We start from the raw sequence: 17,735 nt of genomic DNA on the forward strand, positions 1-17,735 counted from the left end.
CAACTTAAGTACCCTTTTCAGCGATTTCCATAGATTATCATTTTCACGGCGCAGCGCATGATAGGATTCTGCTCACGTGCTAAACCGAACACAGCCGAGGAATATGTATCTTGGCAGCCGCTTTGTCTCCAGCTTGTTGGACATGCATTAAAGATACTCCCCACCTGTTTATGCAAATACAACGATACTCCATCATGCCATCATTATTGTGTTTTGTTTATTATTCCATCAAGGCAGAACCTACAAACAAAATGCCAAACATATTACTGTCTACTAACGAGAGCTTTGCTTATGGGGATTCTTCCCAGAATCTCATTGTTCTGGTTATTTTAATATTTTACACCATTTGCATTGAAAACCTTTCACATGACACAATGTAACATCTGTAAAGCACACAATAACCCTCTGGGGCAAACTTAATGCTGAATAATGGAGATGTTCATTCTTATCCAATTCAACAGTATTTATGTTATCAGCCTCAGCAGAACGACAAGATGGACAAGATGAGACTCAAACCTGTGACAAAGTAGTCAAACTCAGACTCCTCGACTGGATGGATGAGCCCACTGAGCTAATAGACCTGGTGGGACTGACCTGACAGAACCAGAAACGCGTACAATAATTTACTTTCTGGATAGCTGCTGATACTTACAGCCGTGTCCAAATAGCACAGTGCAGTGGGACTTAAATTAACATAGCTAGATTGACATAATCTAGCAGGTAATTCGCCTTCTGTATCTCGTTATTATGAGATCCTGGTATTGGAATCGATACTAATGTATCATCTAGAGTTACCACCCTATTTTCCACGTTGTTTCTCCTCCTGTTCTTACATAAACATTCTTTCAGTGAGTGGATGTCATATACTAATTATTTGGGGTATCCTGGGAATACCACAATGCCCAACTCAGAATCGCCACCTGGACCAGACAAGAATGCAAATCAGCTCTGAAAAAAGCCGGAGAAGAAAAATGGGCAGTATGACCCTGATTGGCCCATAGTCGAGAGTTACAGCGATATAATGGCAGAGAGCCTGTAGTCCCTGTATAAAAAAAACCCGGTCCAGCTGAGAAATTATGTAGTTGCTTGACTGCAATATGTTTTTAGAGTTGACTTCTGATGTCACAATGCCTACTGCAAAAGCAAGTGGCTGAGATGAAAGGCAGACCAAGAAGCATAATTACAGCTACTGTTTAAGGAAGAAAAACAAGAACTGGCCTTTTCTTATTAAATGTTTTTGTCTAAAAAGAAAAACGTAATCAGCAAAAAGCAGAAAAGTATGGCAAACATTTACTTTTTCAATAATACAGCTCATTATATGAAAGATGGAATCTCTGCATGTTTCTACACAATCTGAGCCATGCAGCTCTTAACTGACATATTAAACTAATTTGAATATCTTTTTTGCAAAAAATACTGTTTTGGTGTTTTTAATTTCACCAAACAGATACTGCTCCTATTCTTCTAATCTGCAACGAACAAGAAAGAGGAAGACACCAAGGATTTGATCGGTTGGTGGAAACAGTGATGGTGGTGACCATAAATTATAATATAATCAATGAAAAAAACATCTCTGCTGTGAAGCCAAAAAATTATATTGCAAGTTGCCTTGCTGTTCTTTACTATAAAAAGGAACTTTAGATGCCCTTCCTTTATGCCACAACAGAACTCCCCTGTGACTTCCAATATGCTTATAATGTAAAAAATAAGGTACTTTATCCCATATATTGCTTTGCTTTTATATGAAAGCAGCTTGGAGGTCTATGTAAACTGAATTCTGCAGAGGAAGCGTGATATGAAGCTACATATAAATACAGGTTTGTACTGCTATTGTTAAACCAAAAGACTAACAAATACGGATTCTCAAAATTCTTTGAAGCATATTTGGAACCAAAAACACTACATAACTATTTTTTAAGCAGACTATGTCTAAATGTGTTGCCATCAGTGTTTAATTTGTGCTTGTTGTTTCCGGTGCCGAGCACCAGCACTTATTTTTGAGGGCCGGAGCTTATTCTTCTGCCTCATGCATTTGCTGCGAGCAAAAGACACAGATGGGAAAGGCGGAAGAAAGGAAAAACGAAAAGGCGTCACAAAGGGAGAAGTAGAAAGCTGTTAGAGTGAGCTGAAGGGGCAGGGAGTGGCTTCATATGGATTAAAGAGTCCCGAGATGGCGCAAGGATTAGGCTGTCAGTATTACGTGCTCTTCTTACATTTAATTGCAGCAGCCGCGTGTTTAATAGGAGGACATTGGGCACCGGCACGTTTTTATTTACAAACTAAGCACAGGTTACCATAGTTCAGATAGAAAGTCTAGACTCACAATGGTGACAAAGTGTTCATTCCACAATCGGTTCCTCAAAAAAAGCTACGTGAAAGAACACTGTAAACTATTTTGTTTTATTAAAGCATTGCGGCGCGCTGTGCACTGAGCATCATCTCCGCAGCTGAGTACTTCATTTATTTTCTATAACTCAACCTGCTTGATGCCATCCAAATGTATGTACTCTACGAACCATGCAATCAATTGGTACAGTTTGATAAAGACAGATGCCACTGTGCACTTGTCTGAACTCCCAGGGTAAAAATCAGAAAGAAATCTTTAGCCTGAATAACGTGAAAGGCGAGCGTAAATCATTCTATTAAAACAGTGGCATTCCACCAGTTAGAGATTCTGTGCTGACAGAAACGCGGTTTTACATTCCAGCATCTTGACAGGACATCCAAAAACAAGCTCTTCTTAAAGATAAGAGGAAAAAAAATATGTGTTCATTCTTTTCATTGATTTTTCCTTTAATCTGCCAGGAGTCTTTTATTTGAGTCCTTGTTTCCTCTTTGGTAATGGCTTGTTTTGTTGTTTTTTCTCACTTCGGTATATACTATTCAGAAAATATGTTTAAATATCCATGAAAATGTAAGCACAGCTCATTTGATGATGAGGTGGTAAACTATAATTCGGTAAAGTGGGGATCGGAGGCTGTTGTGTACATGTATTTATATATGTTTAGCATAAAGTTAATTCCAGTTATACTTCAACTTTTCTAATAGAAGTAGTAAGTAGTATCGTAGTATACTAAGTAGGAGGAGGTATCGCCATCGTCTTCAAAGACTCCATCAGCGTCACCACCTACACCGAAGACACCCCCCTCGCCGCTGAACACCTGCATTTTCAGATTCGCACCGACCCGAGGACCACCCTCAGAGGATCCCTCGTCTACCGTCCTCCCGGACCGCGCGCCCCCTTCAGCGACGCCATCGCCGACTTCATCTCCCCCCACGCCCTCGCCTCACCGGACTACATCCTCAACTTCCATCTGGAACAAAACAACGACCCCAACACCGCCACCCTGCTCGTCAACCTCGCCAACCTCGGCCTCAAACAACTGGTGAACACCGCCACCCACATCGCCGGACACACGCTTGACCCTATCTTCTCCGCCAGCAAACACGTCTTCTTCAGCCACACCTCCGCTCTACACTGGACCGACCACAGCTGTGTCCACTTCACATTCCGACGCGAGACCCGCCACCTCCGCACTCAACTCATCCCTCGTCGACAGTGGAACAAGATCCCCGAAGAGCAACTCTTCTCAGCACTCGCCGCCAACCAACCCACCCTCACCACCGACCCCAACGATGCAGCCCTCAGCCTCACAAACTGGATCTCCAACTGCGCAGACAACCTTGCTCCCCTCAAACGCACGCATCGACAGACCAACACCAAAAAACCTCTCTGGTTCTCTGACACCCTCAAAGAATCAAAGAAAACTTGTCGCGCCCTCGAGAAGGCCTGGCGCAAGGACCACACCGCTGACAACATGACCGCCCTCAAGAACGCTACCCGCGAACACCACCGCCTGATCCGCGCTGCTAAAAAGACCTTATTCACCGACAGACTGGACAAAAACAGCCACAACAGCAAAGAACTCTTCAGCATCGTCTAGGAGTTCTCCAACCCCAACGCCAACGCCGTCACGCACTCACAGGATTTGTGCGAATCCCTCGCCACTTTCTTCCATCGCAAGATCAGCGACCTCCACAACAGCTTCGGACACCAGACCCAACATAACACCACCGAACCCGCACCCCCGGCCATCACCCTCAACAACTGGACCCACATCAACACTGAAGAAACCAAATCCATCATGAACTCTATCCACTTCGGCACCCCTTCGGACCCCTGCCCTCACTTCATCTTTAACAAAGCCGACGACATCATCGCCCCGCACCTCCAGACCGTCATCAACTCTTCTTTTTCTTCTGCTACCTTCCCCGAATGCTGGAAACACACCGAAGTCAACGCCCTACTAAAGAAACCTACGGCTGACCCGAGCGACCTGAAAAACGTCCGCCCCATCTCTCTTCTGCTTTTCCCAGTCAAGGTAATAGAGAAGACCGTCAACAAACAGCTGACCACCTTCCTGGAAAACAACAACCTGCTCGACCCTTCACAAACCGGGTTCCGAACCAACCACAGCACGGAAACCGCCCTCATCTCAGTCACTGACGACATCAGAACCCTGATGGACAACGGTGAAACAGTCGCCCTCATTCTCCTCGACCTCTCGGCTGCCTTCGACACCGTCTGTCACCGCACCCTAATCACCCGCCTCCGCTCCACCGGGTTCCAAGGCCAGGCCCTGGACTGGATTGCCTCCTTCCTCTCAAACCGTTCCCAAAGAGTTTACCTCCCTCCGTTTCGCTCAGAACCCACCGAGATCATCTGCGGCGTACCTCAAGGCTCATCGCTCAGCCCGACACTCTTCAATGTCTACATGAGCCCCCTCGCCAACATCGTTCGCAAGCACGACATCATCATCACCTCCTACGCCGACGACACCCAACTTATACTCTCCCTCACCAAGGACCCCGCCAGAGCCAAGACCAACCTACAAGAGGGTATGAAGGACGTCGCAGATTGGATGAGGCTCAGCCGCCTAAAGCTGAACTCTGAAAAAACGGAAGTCCTCATCCTTGGCAACACCCCGTCCGCCTGGGATGACTCCTGGTGGCCCACGGCCCTCAGCACCGCACCGACCCCCACAAACCACGCCCGCAACCTCGGCTTCTTCTTGGACCCTCTTCTCACCATGACCAAGCAAGTCAACGCCGTGTTCTCCGCCTGCTTCCTCACCCTCCGCATGCTCCGCAAGATCTTCCGCTGGATCCCCGCCGACACTAGAAAAACCGTGACCCACGCCCTCGTCACGAGCCGCCTGGATTACGGCCACACCCTCTACGCCGGGACCACAGCCAAACTCCAAAATCGCCTGCAACGCATTCAAAACGCATCGGCACGCCTCATCCTCGACGTACCCCGCAACAGCCACATCTCTGCACACCTGAGACACCTGCATTGGCTCCCAGTCAGCAAAAGGATCACCTTTCGACTTCTCACCCACGCACACAAAGCCCTCCACAACAAGGGACCGGAATACCTCAACCGACGCCTCAGCTTCTACGTCCCCACCCGCCTCCTCCGTTCCTCTGGTCTCGCACTCGCTGCCGTCCCTCGCATCCGCCGCTCCACGGCGGGTGGGAGATCTTTCTCCTTCCTGGCGGCCAAGACCTGGAACTCCCTCCCCACCAGCCTCAGGACCACCCAGGACCACTCCGCTTTCTGGAGACTCCTAAAAACCTGGCTATTCGAGCAGCAGTAACCCCCCCTTTCCCCTAGCGCCTTGAGACCCGCACGGGTGAGTAGCGCGCTTTATAAATGTTAATGATTTGATTTAGTATTACACTATATTATTTTTTAAAATAGGGTAAGTACTTTGTATCTTTAGTCGCTGTACTTTCCTTTGTCAGTCAGGAGTTCTTGGATCTTTTTTCTCCCAACAGTCAGTCAGCGTCTTCTTCTTTAATGTATTTTCCAACATTCAATAGTGTTGTGATGAGCCAGTGTTGAGACACCAGCCTTTACCTTTGCACTAGCTAGTAATTTGAGAACCCCTTTCACTCGCTGTTCTAACTTCGTTCTCACAAATTCCCATTTTCAGCACTCCCTCTCTTGGTTTTCTGCAAATCTTCCCGAGACCTCAACAAGACGTTTCTGACAAGCTTTCAAAATACATTTCATAGGGAAGAGTTGTGTGTTACCCAGCATGGCCCATGAAGTCCTAGTTATCACTGAGAAAGACTCATGTTTCCCCGACATATTCTGCTAACACCGTGATAAATCACTCGCAGATCACGAATGTGCATTCCCAAAGTATTAAAAAAAGGGATAAGTACCCAACAAATCCTTAGTGAATCAGGATACAGCTCGCAATCATAGACTGGATTCACAACAATGTGTTAATTGGCACTAATTCCACATGGCACACCAGCCCACTTCTTCACACCATCTTCAGAAACATCTCTTTTTCTTTTGCTGTCTCCTACAGCCGCTATCCGTGGATGTCAAAAGCATGTCGCTGTTGCTGCCTTGCACTCTGTCCCCAACTATGCTGTCCCTTAATGAGGGGATCAAGGGCTGAGAGACAAATTAGTTATTCACCATTTTTTTTTTTCCAGAGAGAACAAAGTGCATTTCGTTAGAGTTACTTCTCTACTAAAGTTATCCAAATCTAATTTCACCATTGAATTAGATGTTTGCAAAATAAATGAAGAGTCCTAAGCTAATAAAATGTAAACTGAAAAGATGGGGTACCACAAATAAAAATCATGCACTTTCTTATACTGTGGTATCAGAATATCATTGTCAGAATGTCTGTATTTATTCTATTAATGATCTACAGTAGGGTGAGGCCAGAAACACAAATTCAGGTGCAAATGGTAGTGTGCCCCCAATTCAGGATTTCAAGACGTACAACAGTTATGCAGCCAACAGGATTTTATCTGCACAATTTTGTCAGATAAAACCTGACAAAATATGTACGAGAACAGTATCTAATTCCAAGCTTCCCATACCGGGATACTGGGAAAACATGCTATCACCAGATTTACCACATTTTGAAGTGCTTAGCTCGGAATCAGGCAATAATATGACTCTGGTTAACACAGCATCTTATACTATCAATATTAACCTGGTGCAGCATTACAATAGCAAAATGACTCTGTATGTCGGTGTGATGTTTAAGCCAGCTGGCAATCAGCATAGAGTTTAGGGAAGAATGCGACTGCAGCCTTTCTTGAGCAGTCAGAGTTAAAACAGGTCATCACTTTCTGGTATCTCCTAGATGATAGCTCTCTGTTAACTTTTTATATCATAGCCCTATTGGTGGGGAAATCTTCCTTTGTTGGCCCTCTTGTATGAAGACCCAGTTGGACAGTTCGAGGGCTTTCACTGCATGGAATGACGTCATTTCCTTCTCCCCTACATCAGGCCCATCCAAAATCTACAAAGAGAGAAGGCACCTGATGTTGAAAAAACACATTCTAACTCTAATACATCCATTATGGTCTTTGATGATCATTACAGACATTCAGAAGGTTGCCAGTTTTATAAAGCTTTTGCAGTCTGCGTTGAATAACTATATAGGACTATAAGGATATACCTCCAATGTTTTGTCCCTGACTTGTCAATCACCATCACTGACTACTCCAGCCATATTTTCTCAGAAATATCTTGTTAGATGCCCTAAAGAGATTTAGGCCTTGGGAATAATCGGGATCAGTAGGGTCCAATTTGCATGGGAAGCTTTTCAAATCCCTCTTCTAGTTTCTGTTCAGTAAGGATCTCATTTAAATCATAAGACAGATGCAGGACTATTCTAGCCACTCCGTTTAAAAAAAAAATATTGTGAGACTGTGTACTATCGAAGGCAATTTCAGTGTCATGCAGCTTCTTGCTGAAATCTCGAAAGCTGGTCACTTTTTACCCAGTGTCAAATGTCGGAACTGGGCCTTTGTCAGCTCACGTTAAAAGTCAAGTTTAAAGAATGGATTGTTATTTGAATAAAAACTTTCGAAGAATAAGTCTTCTTTTGGAAAACTTGTGAATACTGACTCAGTTATGCTATTCTGCAGTGATTAAATTTTAGGTTATTCCCAAACACTTCAAAGCATCAATAATCTATACATTGATACCGTGTAGACCATATGACAGCAACGAGTGACATACTTACAGCATCTTCTCAGTTAGCGTGCTTGTGGGCAGAGACGTCATTAAGCACCCGCTGTGTCACGTTAATGGGAGGTGGGGTCACCAACCCTCTGAAGCAATTTAGCACATCTAGCTAAAGCTTTTAAATGACGCTTAAGGGCGTCTATTACTCTGTTCACAGACTCGCAAGTCTCACGAGATAAGCTCATATAAATAATACTGTAAAACAGCGGAAGGAAATGTGAAATAGGGCCATGTATCTCAAAAGAAGCAAACTGGGTTTCAGAAGGAAAGAAAAAAAAAACGAAATTATTAAAAGGATATAAAAAAGTGAAAGGAAAATAGAAAGAGGACTGAGAATGGAAATAAAGAAAAGGTAACGTGTGGAGAAAAAAAAGATGGGCAGGAGGAAAGAAAGGAGACGGGGAGAATAAAAAGGAAAAGAGAGGAGGAAAGGTAAAATGAGAAGAGGATTGAAAGAAGGGTAAAGGAATGAAGGAAGGGTAAAGGAATGAAGAAAGGGGAGACGAATGGGACTAGAAGATAAAGATAAGAAAGGGGAGAAGGAGCAAAGATTGGAAATTGCTTGCACGGGGACATTCAGAAGCGGGGAGTATTTATTATTTTCTGACTAATCCCTTGCTTGTAGGCAACCAATTAAATATCACTAATAATTTGTACAACTACAAAGCAGTCATCTACCGACTGGACAGACCAGCAGAACTGAAAGATAAACACAATGGAAGTAAATAATACACTTTCCAAAACATAACTTGTGATATGGAAATGCTCCTGAATATAACAAATATGGGTAGGTTTTTGTTTCGGAAGCTTATTCTATGCTTTGTTAGCTGTAATGGTAATTCACTGACTATTTTACTTTCTTGCAAATGGGCCATTAGAATCTCCTTGATTTTTGATGCTACAGAAATTATATTTGGTATTTTAACTTTCTTTCCTTATTTTGGCCCTCAGTGAAACAACAGAATCCATCAACAAATGGAATGCTTGTGTTATGTTACATAATCATACTTTTTTGTAAACAGAGAAGCTTTTTTTTAACCCTTTTGCTGCTAGGCCTTTATCCCCTAGAATGCTAAGCCTTTTTTCGACTATTTAGGGTAGTTTGCGCTTAGACCTCCTTAACTTTTTTTCCACATAAGGTATCCACACCAAATTTGTGTTATTTTTTTCAAACGTCCTCGGGTGCTAAAAGTACCCTGGATGCCCGGATTCCCCTTAAGGGGAAATGAAAACATAGCTAAACATATAGCTAAGTTTTGGTGTTATGGGAAAATAGGAAAAAAGCAAAAAAAAAAGTGTCTGGTTTTCTCCCCAAAAATGGCATCAACAAGGTTTGCTGTGTTTAAGTCAGCATCTTTCCATCTTTCAAGAACATGCAAAGCTGAACCAAAAAACTATCTTTTTCACCATAGTTTTGGCACTTTTCGGAGAGGTAGTCCAGTTTTCCTATTCTTTTGTATATATACTACTTCCATTTTGAAGTGGAAACCTCTGTGAATCCCCTGTGTAATCCCAGTAAGCAATAGATTTCTGAAAAGTAGATGGAATTCTAAATCCAGCAGGGGTTAATTTGTGTAGATCCTCCAAGGTTTTCTAAAATAATCTAACCATTGAAATAAAACATTTATCAATCAATCAATCAATCAAAAAAATGTATATAGCGCGTTACTCACCCGTGAGGGTCTCAAGGCGCTTCGAACAGCCATGTTTTGAGGTTTTTTATGAAGAGCAGGAGGTCTTTGGTTTTGCGGAGGTGGGTGGGGAGGGAGTTCCAGGTTTTGGGGGCGAGGTAGGAGAAGGACCTGCTTCCTGTGGTGGTGCGTTGGATGCGGGGGACTGTGGCTAGGGCGAGGTTGGCTGATCGGAGGTTGCGGATGGGAATGTGAAAGTTCACTCTTTCGTTGAGGTATGTCGGGCCAGTGTTGTGGAGGGATTTGTGTGCGTGGATGAGGATCTTGAATGTGATTCTCTTGTTTATGGGGAGCTAGTGAACGGTTTTGAGGTGTGGTGAGATTCTTTCGTGGCGGGGGAGGCCAATGACGAGGCGCGAAGCTGTGTTCTGGATTCTCTGGAGTTTGCGTGTGAGTTTGCGTGAGTTTGAGTGTGGTGCCGGCGTAGAGGGCGTTATCGTAGTCTAGTTTGCTGCTGATGAGTGCATGGGTGACTGTCTTCCTGGTCTCTGGGGGAATCCATTTTGAAGGATTTTTTTAGAGTGTGGAGTGTGAGGAAGCAGGAGGAGGTAAGAGCATTGATTTGCTGTGTCATGGAGAGGGAGGGGTCCAGGATGATGCCGAGGTTGCGTGCATGGTTTGCAGGGGTGGGTGCAGGTCCTAGGGCGGTGGGCCACCAGGAGTTATCCCATATGGTTTTGTTGGGGCCGAAGATGATGATCTCGGTTTTGTTGGAGTTAAGCTTTAGGTGGTTAGTTGTCATCCAGTTGGCGGTGTTGAGGAGAGCTGCGTGTAGGTTGGTTTTGGCGGTGGTGGGGATGAGGGTGAGGGAAAGGATGAGTTGGGTGTCATCTGCGTAGGAGAGGATAGTGATTCCGTGCGATCGGAGAATGTTGGCTAGGGGGATCATGGAAATGTTGAAGAGTATGGGGCTGAGAGAGGACCCTTGGGGGACTCCGCAGATGATCTTGGTGGTGGTGGAGTGGAAAGGTGGGAGGCGGACTCTCTGGGTCCAGTCAGTGAGGAAGGAGGTGAGCCAGTCTAAAGCTTTGTGGCGAATTCCTATGTTGTGGAGGCGTGTGCGGAGTGTGTGGTGGCAGACAGTGTCAAAGGCTGTGGAGAGGTCTAGAAGGATGAGTGCGACGGTCTCGCCTTTGTCGACTTTGGTCCTATTGTCGTCAGTGCATGTGATGAGGGCGGTTTCCGTGCTGTGGTTCTTGTGGAACATAGATTGTGAGGGGTCAAGAGTGTTGTTTTCTTCGAGGTAGTTGGATAGGCGGGTGTTGACTAGTTTCTCGGCGACCTTGGCGGGGAAGGGGAGGAGGGAGATGGGGCGATAGTTGGAGAGGATCTCTGGGTCGGCTTTGTTTTTTTTTAGGAGAGCGGTGATTTCAGCGTGCTTCCAGGGGTCTGGGTAGGTGGCAGCGTCGAAGGAGGAGTTGATTATGTTGCGGAGTATGGGGGCGATGGTTGGGCTGGCTTTGTTGTAGATGCGATGAGTGCAGGGGTCGGAGGGGGATCTGGAGCAGATGGAGTTCATGGTTTTTTGGTTTCTTCGTGTGTGGTGGGGGCCCAGGTGGTGAGTGTGGTGGGGGGGTCATGAGTGGGGATTGAGTTGGGTGAGTGAGGGGTGTGTGTGGTGGGTGTGTGTGGTATGAAGCTGTTGTGGCTGTCCAGGATTTTGTGGTGGAAGTGGTTGGAGAGGGCGTCACATAGGGGCTGTGTGTATGAAGGGTCTATGTTGATGGCTTCGGGTTTGGCTATTTCATTAATGATGGTGAAGAGTTCTTTGCTGTTTTGAGAGTTGTTGTCAAGGCGTGTCTTGTAGTGGTCTCTTTTGGCGGTACGTATGAGTTGGTGATGGGTGCGAATGGTGGCTTTGAGGGTGGAGAAGTTGGTTGTCGAGGGTTATTGTTGCCATATTTTCTCTGCTTGGTGGCATTTGTGCTTGGAGTCTTGGAGTTCGGGGGTGAACCATGGGGTGTTCTTGATGTTGCTGGTGGCAATGTGTTTTCTGAGGGGGGCTAGTGTGTCTGCGCAGGTGGTGATCCCTTTTGAGAGGTTATGTGCTCCTGCGTTGGGGTCGTTGGTGTGGAGGGGGGGTTGTGAGACAGTTGGGAGTTCAGGCGTTCTGTGGGGATCTTGTCCCACATGCGGTAGGGTGTGGTGTGTTGATTGTGGTGTGTGGGGGGTTTGGCGAAGGAGAAGTGGACGTAGTGGTGGTCAGTCCAGAGGAGTTTGGTGGTGTGGGTGAAGGCTATGTGTTGGCTTGAGGGGAAAATTGCGTTGAGCGTGTGTCCTGATGAGTGGGTGGGTGCGGTGACTAGTTGTTTGAGCCCGAGGTTGGTGAGGTTGTCTATGAGGGATGATGAGTTGTGGTCTTGTAGTTTCTCCAAGTGAAAGTTGAAATCACCGAGGAGGATGTAGTCTGTGGAAGTGAGGGTGTGCGAGCTGATGGTGTCGGCGATGGTGTCACAGAAGGCGGGGCGTGGTCCTGGTGTTCTGCAGATTAGTGTACCTCTGAGGGTGGAGTTGTTGTTGTTAGTGTAGATTAGGAAGTGCATGTGTTCTGTGTTGTCAGTAGTGTCTTGGGAGCTGTTGGTGACTTTGATGGTGTCCCTGTGTAGGATGGCGATGCCACCCCCTGGCCTGTTGAGGCGGTCTTTGCGTTGGAGTTTGTGTCCCTTGGGGGTGACGATGGCTATGTCGGGTTCCGAGGAGGGGCTGGTCCAGGTTTCCGTGAGGAAGGCGATGTCGGGTGAGTGTGATGTGATGAGGTCCCAGAGTTCTATGGCATGTTTGTGAAGGGAGCGGGTGTTGAGGAGCAGGCAGTTGAGGCGGTTGTGGTGGGTGGCGTTGGTGTGGTGCATGAGGGTGTTGTTGCGGGGTGTGTTCTGGTTGTGGGGTGGTGTGCTGTGGGGCTGGTTGGTGGGGTGGGGGCAGAGCCGGTGTGTGTTGCGTTGGGGGTGTTGTGTGTGTAGTCGGGTGGGTCGCTGTGGTTGGTGTGTGGTGTGAGGGAGGAGGAGCAGGAAAAATGACAGGTGTGGCAAGTGAAGGGTCCGTGAGTATGTGTGGGGCTGGAAAGGGTGCAGGTGGGGCGAGGGCCTGGGTTGAGTGAGTGGAGGATGAGGGGGGAGTAGGCTTGTCTGCGAGGGACAGGGGGACTGGCGCTGGGCACGGTCTTAGCATGGACGGGCGCAGACGGGCTTCCATAAAAGGGGGGCGGGAGGGAGTGGCAGCTGGGAGGAAGGAGAGCTGGACGAATGGGAAGGCTGGGGGGGTGGGGCCGCAGGGGAAGGCAGCGGCAGGAAGAAAGAGAGAAACGGAGGAGAGGTGGAGGAAGGAGGCGGGAGGGGACGCAGGGGACGCAGCGGCTGGGGAAGTGGAATGGAGCAGGGAGAGACAAAGGAACGGAACGGTGAGGTGGAGGAGGGAGGTGGGAGGGGCAGCAGGGGGCGCAGTGGCTGGGGAAGTGGAATGGAGCAGGGAGAGACAAAGGAACAGAACGGTGAGGTGGAGGAGGGAGGTGGGAGGGGCCGCAGGGGACGCAGCGGCTGGGGAAGTGGAATGGAGCAGGGAGAGAAAAAGGAATGGAACGGTGAGGTGGAGGAGGGAGGCGGGAGGGGCCACAGCAGCGGCTGGGGAAGTGGAATGGAGCAGGGAGAGACAATAGGAACGGAACGGTGAGGAGGTGGCGCTGGGCGGCGGAGCGGGGAGCGACCTGCCTGCTAGTCTAGGGTCAAGGGTTGCTCCTCGTCACCGCGTTGCGGCTTCCATAAAAGGGGGGAGGGAAGGAGTGGCAGCTGGGAGGAGGGAGGGCTGGACGAGGGGAAGGCTGGGGGGGTGGGGTCACAGGGTAAGGCAGCGGCAGAAAAAAGAAAGAAATGGAGGAGAGGTGGAGGAGGGAGGCGGGAGGGGCTGCAGGTAACCCAGCGGATGGGGAAGTGGATTGGAGCAGGGAGAGACAAAGGAACGGAACGGTGAGGTGGAGGAGGGAGGCGGGAGGGGCCCCAGGGGTCGCAGCGGGAGGGGAAGTGGAATGGAGCAGGGAGAGACAATGGAACGGTGAGGTGGAAGAGAGAGATGGGAGGGGCCGCAGCGGCTGGGGAAGTGGAATGGAGCAGGGAGAGAAAAAGGAACGGGACGGTGAGGTGGAGCAGGGAGGCAGGAGGGGCCGCAGGGGACGCAGCAGCTGGGGAAGTGGAATGGAGCAGGGAGAGACAAAGGAACAGAACAGTGAGGTGGAGGAGGGAGGCAGGAGGGGCCGCAGGGGACGCAGCAGCTGGGGAAGTGGAATGGAGCAGGGAGAGACAAAGGAACAGAACAGTGAGGTGGAGGAGGGAGGCGGGAGGGGCCGCAGGGGACGCAGCGGCTGGGGAAGTGGAATGGAGCAGGGAGAGACAATAGGAATGAAACAGTGAGGTGGTGGCGCTGGGCGACGGAGCGGGGAGCGACCTTCCTGCTAGTAGAAAAAATTGGCTATTTGTGACACTTTTATTTGTAACTCCTAGCCTGACCCTTCTGGTTGCAGGTTTTCCAAGAACCCGAGGTAACCAGAGCAAACAACTGAACTGTAACTTACAATGGTTTTTCATTTTGTACTGGGTACAGACCAATTCATTTGGTACAATATAGAGAGAAACAACCATTTGCAATGCAATGGCTATTGCGTTTGCTCAAGTTGGAGCTGTTAACATTGAAAATTCCTAGCTGGATTTTTCTTGCCACTTAAATTGAAAATGAGAAAAGTAAAACAGTTGACATAAGCAAGATGATTCAAAGTGCCTGGCCGCCATGAGCATGAGCGCAAAGGAGAGACACAAAATGAAAAAGAAGTTTGCTTGCAGTCAAACATATTAGCACACACTCAATTATCCATGTAACAGGGTCAATGGCGAAGGCGGTAACCAAACCTCGCCCAAGGAGGGACAAACGTAAAGCATTTACCAATGATAACAAAGGAATTTTGAAAGGCTAGCCCACAGATGAGTGATAGTAATAAGCGTGTGGTGGGCATGGCTAAAAGCTAACAAGACTTAATGCAGGTCAGAGCGCTTGCGGTCTCGACTTAAAAATCTGTATCATGGAAGCCTATGTATTCCTGAAAAAGACCCCCAATACCAAGCTTAGGAGCAATGAATATTTGTGCATCTCTGAATTTGTGGGTACCCATATTAGGAGGTGATCAGGAAGGCATTTCTTAAAATGACTTCTTTCTTACACACTGCCTTACATTTGGAAGGCATGAATGCACAGAACTACAATTGGTAATAACAAATGTTCTCCAATTCTGTATTTCCACGTGTCCTGATACATTGGTGTCTCACTTGAGTGGATAGACCTAGTGGTTGTGACATGAAAGTGCCCAAAGCACAACATGGACATATCACATTTATTCCACTGAAAACAGACTCTTTTTATCAATGTAGTAACCTATAGATTTTGTGTTCTAGCTCATCCGGGGCTTCGGGAAACCTTGCAAACCTGTACTATCGTTAAAACTAGACACATTGAGGAACCCAGGGTGGAGTGACTTCGGTGCCTCCCACCACATTTCCCAAACCAGAAGCCTTTCCAAACCTCAACGTTTGACCAAAATTACACATTTTCCTCACATTTCTGTGAGGCCAACTTCTGGAATCTGCAGGGAGACACAAATTTACCGCCACCATAAAACACATTTTCCTTACTTTTCATTTTTAGAAAGTTCTAGAATCTGCAGAGAGCTGCAAATTTCCTATCATTCCCCCTGGTCTGCCAATGAAACTGGTGTCTCATTTGTGTGGGTAGGCCTAGTGCTCGCATCAAGAAAGGTCCAGAAATACAATAGGGAGACACAAAAATGCTCTGATTTGGCAATGGGGGTAGCAAAGTTTTTTTGGCCGGGGATCAACAGCCACCAAGGGAAACCTACCAAACCTAGACAGTTCTGAAAATAAGACAAGAGTGGAGTGTCTTTTGTGGATCCCACAAAGTTTCCTTTACCACAATGCTCTACAAACTTCAAACATTTCCTAAACTTGGACATTTAAGTTGCATTTCTGTGATGTAAACTTTATGAATCCACAATATTCGTACCACCAAGCGCTCTCCCACAGTCTGGATAAAAATGCTACCCTACATGTGTCACTGGGCATAGTGTTCACAACAGGTATGTACTCTCTTTGCGGTAGTGTGTCGAGCAGCTTTAGGCTTATCAGAGGGGAGTGTTAGACATTTGTTGTACACACAAAATAAATAAATGATATACACACTCAATAAGAAGATCTGCACCAATCTAGAAAATTAACACATTTTTATATATTATTCAACACCAATACCTTCATAATTGGGAAGTACTTTCTGAGTTATCGCTTTGGAAGTATACAGAAATACTCTTCCTCTTGTATCTTTAAAGCAGTAATGTTATCCGATGAGAAAGAAACATACACTGCACCTGGGTACTTGGCGACGACTTACAGAACTGTTCTTCTAGTTTTAAGGCAAGTGTGGGGCAAGGTCCAAAGACACACCAACAGGACACCTCAGTCAACTCTGAGGCATCCACATACAGAGGGGCGTTTCAGAGTTTGGTGCCCCTTTGATTTCAATGGGCGACAGTCTCGGTTAAAAAAGACTGCAAGGAAAGACTGAGAGGCAAGTACGGTGGAATCCTGGTTTGCTTTGCACTTTAGAATAACAGAACTATGCACTTCAGGACAATTCAGGGCACAACGTGAAACAATCACTCCTTTAGCTTGTTAAACATTTTTCCCCTTCGAATCCTGCAATCGACTACATCAAAATGCTTTGCTTTCACTAATGACTGAGCTGAAAACAATCTCTGGAATGCACTTCTTAGTTTAAAGAAGACATTTATCATTACTTCACCACGAGGTTCCTGAGAGAGGAGATTAGTAGGTTGAAGGCACACAATTAAAAATAGTCACAGCAATGAAAGGAAAATATATCAAAGTGTTTCTCAATTGCAATGTACACAGCAAATATATGTGATTATATTATAGCATAACTGTCAAAGCAAAAAATAAAAGTCAAAATTCTTCAACGTAGGGCCTATCACTGCTCTTCATCTTTCTCATGCATGCAAGTTGATGACTCCTGTTCAACTGTGAGAAAGAGATTTTCCACCCGTACGGGACAGGTCAAGCAGCTGAAGTCCGCTCCTGACTGAAGTCTCAGAAAATTCCCCTCGCTGCTGCCCAGGGACACCTTTTATCCCTTCACCCTAATAGTCAAAACATGCTGGCTTCTGTAGGTCAGAGTTGGAAGAAACAAGCGTTGAAAGTGGGCCAGGCTTTCAAGGCTGTCTCTCCCAAGTCTGACTAGAGAAAAACACAAAAATAGGCGCTTCCTTATCATGCTAGGGTTCGGTGAGAGCAAAATACGAAAAACACAGCTTGGTTTACCATGTGGAAAAACACAGCTTATCTGCAATGTCTCAATTGCAATGTCTAACGCCACGATAAAGCCAATAGGCTGCTAAACTGAATGTCTAATGCCACGTTAAAGCCAATAGTCAGCTAAACTGAATACAGAATGTAATGTCTAATGCCACGTTAAAGCCAATAGGCAGCTAAACTGAACACATGTAATGTCTAATGCCAAGTTAAAGCCAATAGGCAGCTAAACTGAATACAAAATGTCTAATGTCTAATGCCACGTTAAAGCCAATAGGCAGCTAAACTGAATGTCTAATGTCACGTTAAAGCCAACAGACAGCTAAACTGAATACAAAATGTAATGTGCTACTGGTGAACATTGAGCAACTAATATGCACAGTGGTGAAACACAAAGTCAGTGGTCAAACATAATTATTTTCACTACAAACCCACAGGGGGTCTCAGGTCTTGAGAGTCTTGGGCATGCAGGAACACCCTTCGGTCCACTCAAACGTGGGCTTGGGGGGCTCGAGTGCAGTGCTGCTTTATCTGGCGGGTTGCGCTGCTGAAGAGTCTAGCAGTTTTCAGTCCCTGCAAAAAGAGGCTGCAGGTGGC

General features: G+C 46.7%; 1 protein-coding gene across 1 annotated transcript in view; it reads right to left on the reverse strand.

Annotated features, from left to right (window-relative positions):
• DPYD (dihydropyrimidine dehydrogenase) overlaps positions 1 to 17,735 on the reverse strand; it is a 3,199,941-nt gene that overhangs the window by 267,123 nt on the left and 2,915,083 nt on the right. The gene's annotated exons all lie outside the window — the stretch shown is intronic.

Source organism: Pleurodeles waltl, chromosome 4_2 (assembly GCF_031143425.1).
Source record: "Pleurodeles waltl isolate 20211129_DDA chromosome 4_2, aPleWal1.hap1.20221129, whole genome shotgun sequence".
Taxonomy (NCBI): Eukaryota; Metazoa; Chordata; class Amphibia; order Caudata; family Salamandridae; genus Pleurodeles; species Pleurodeles waltl.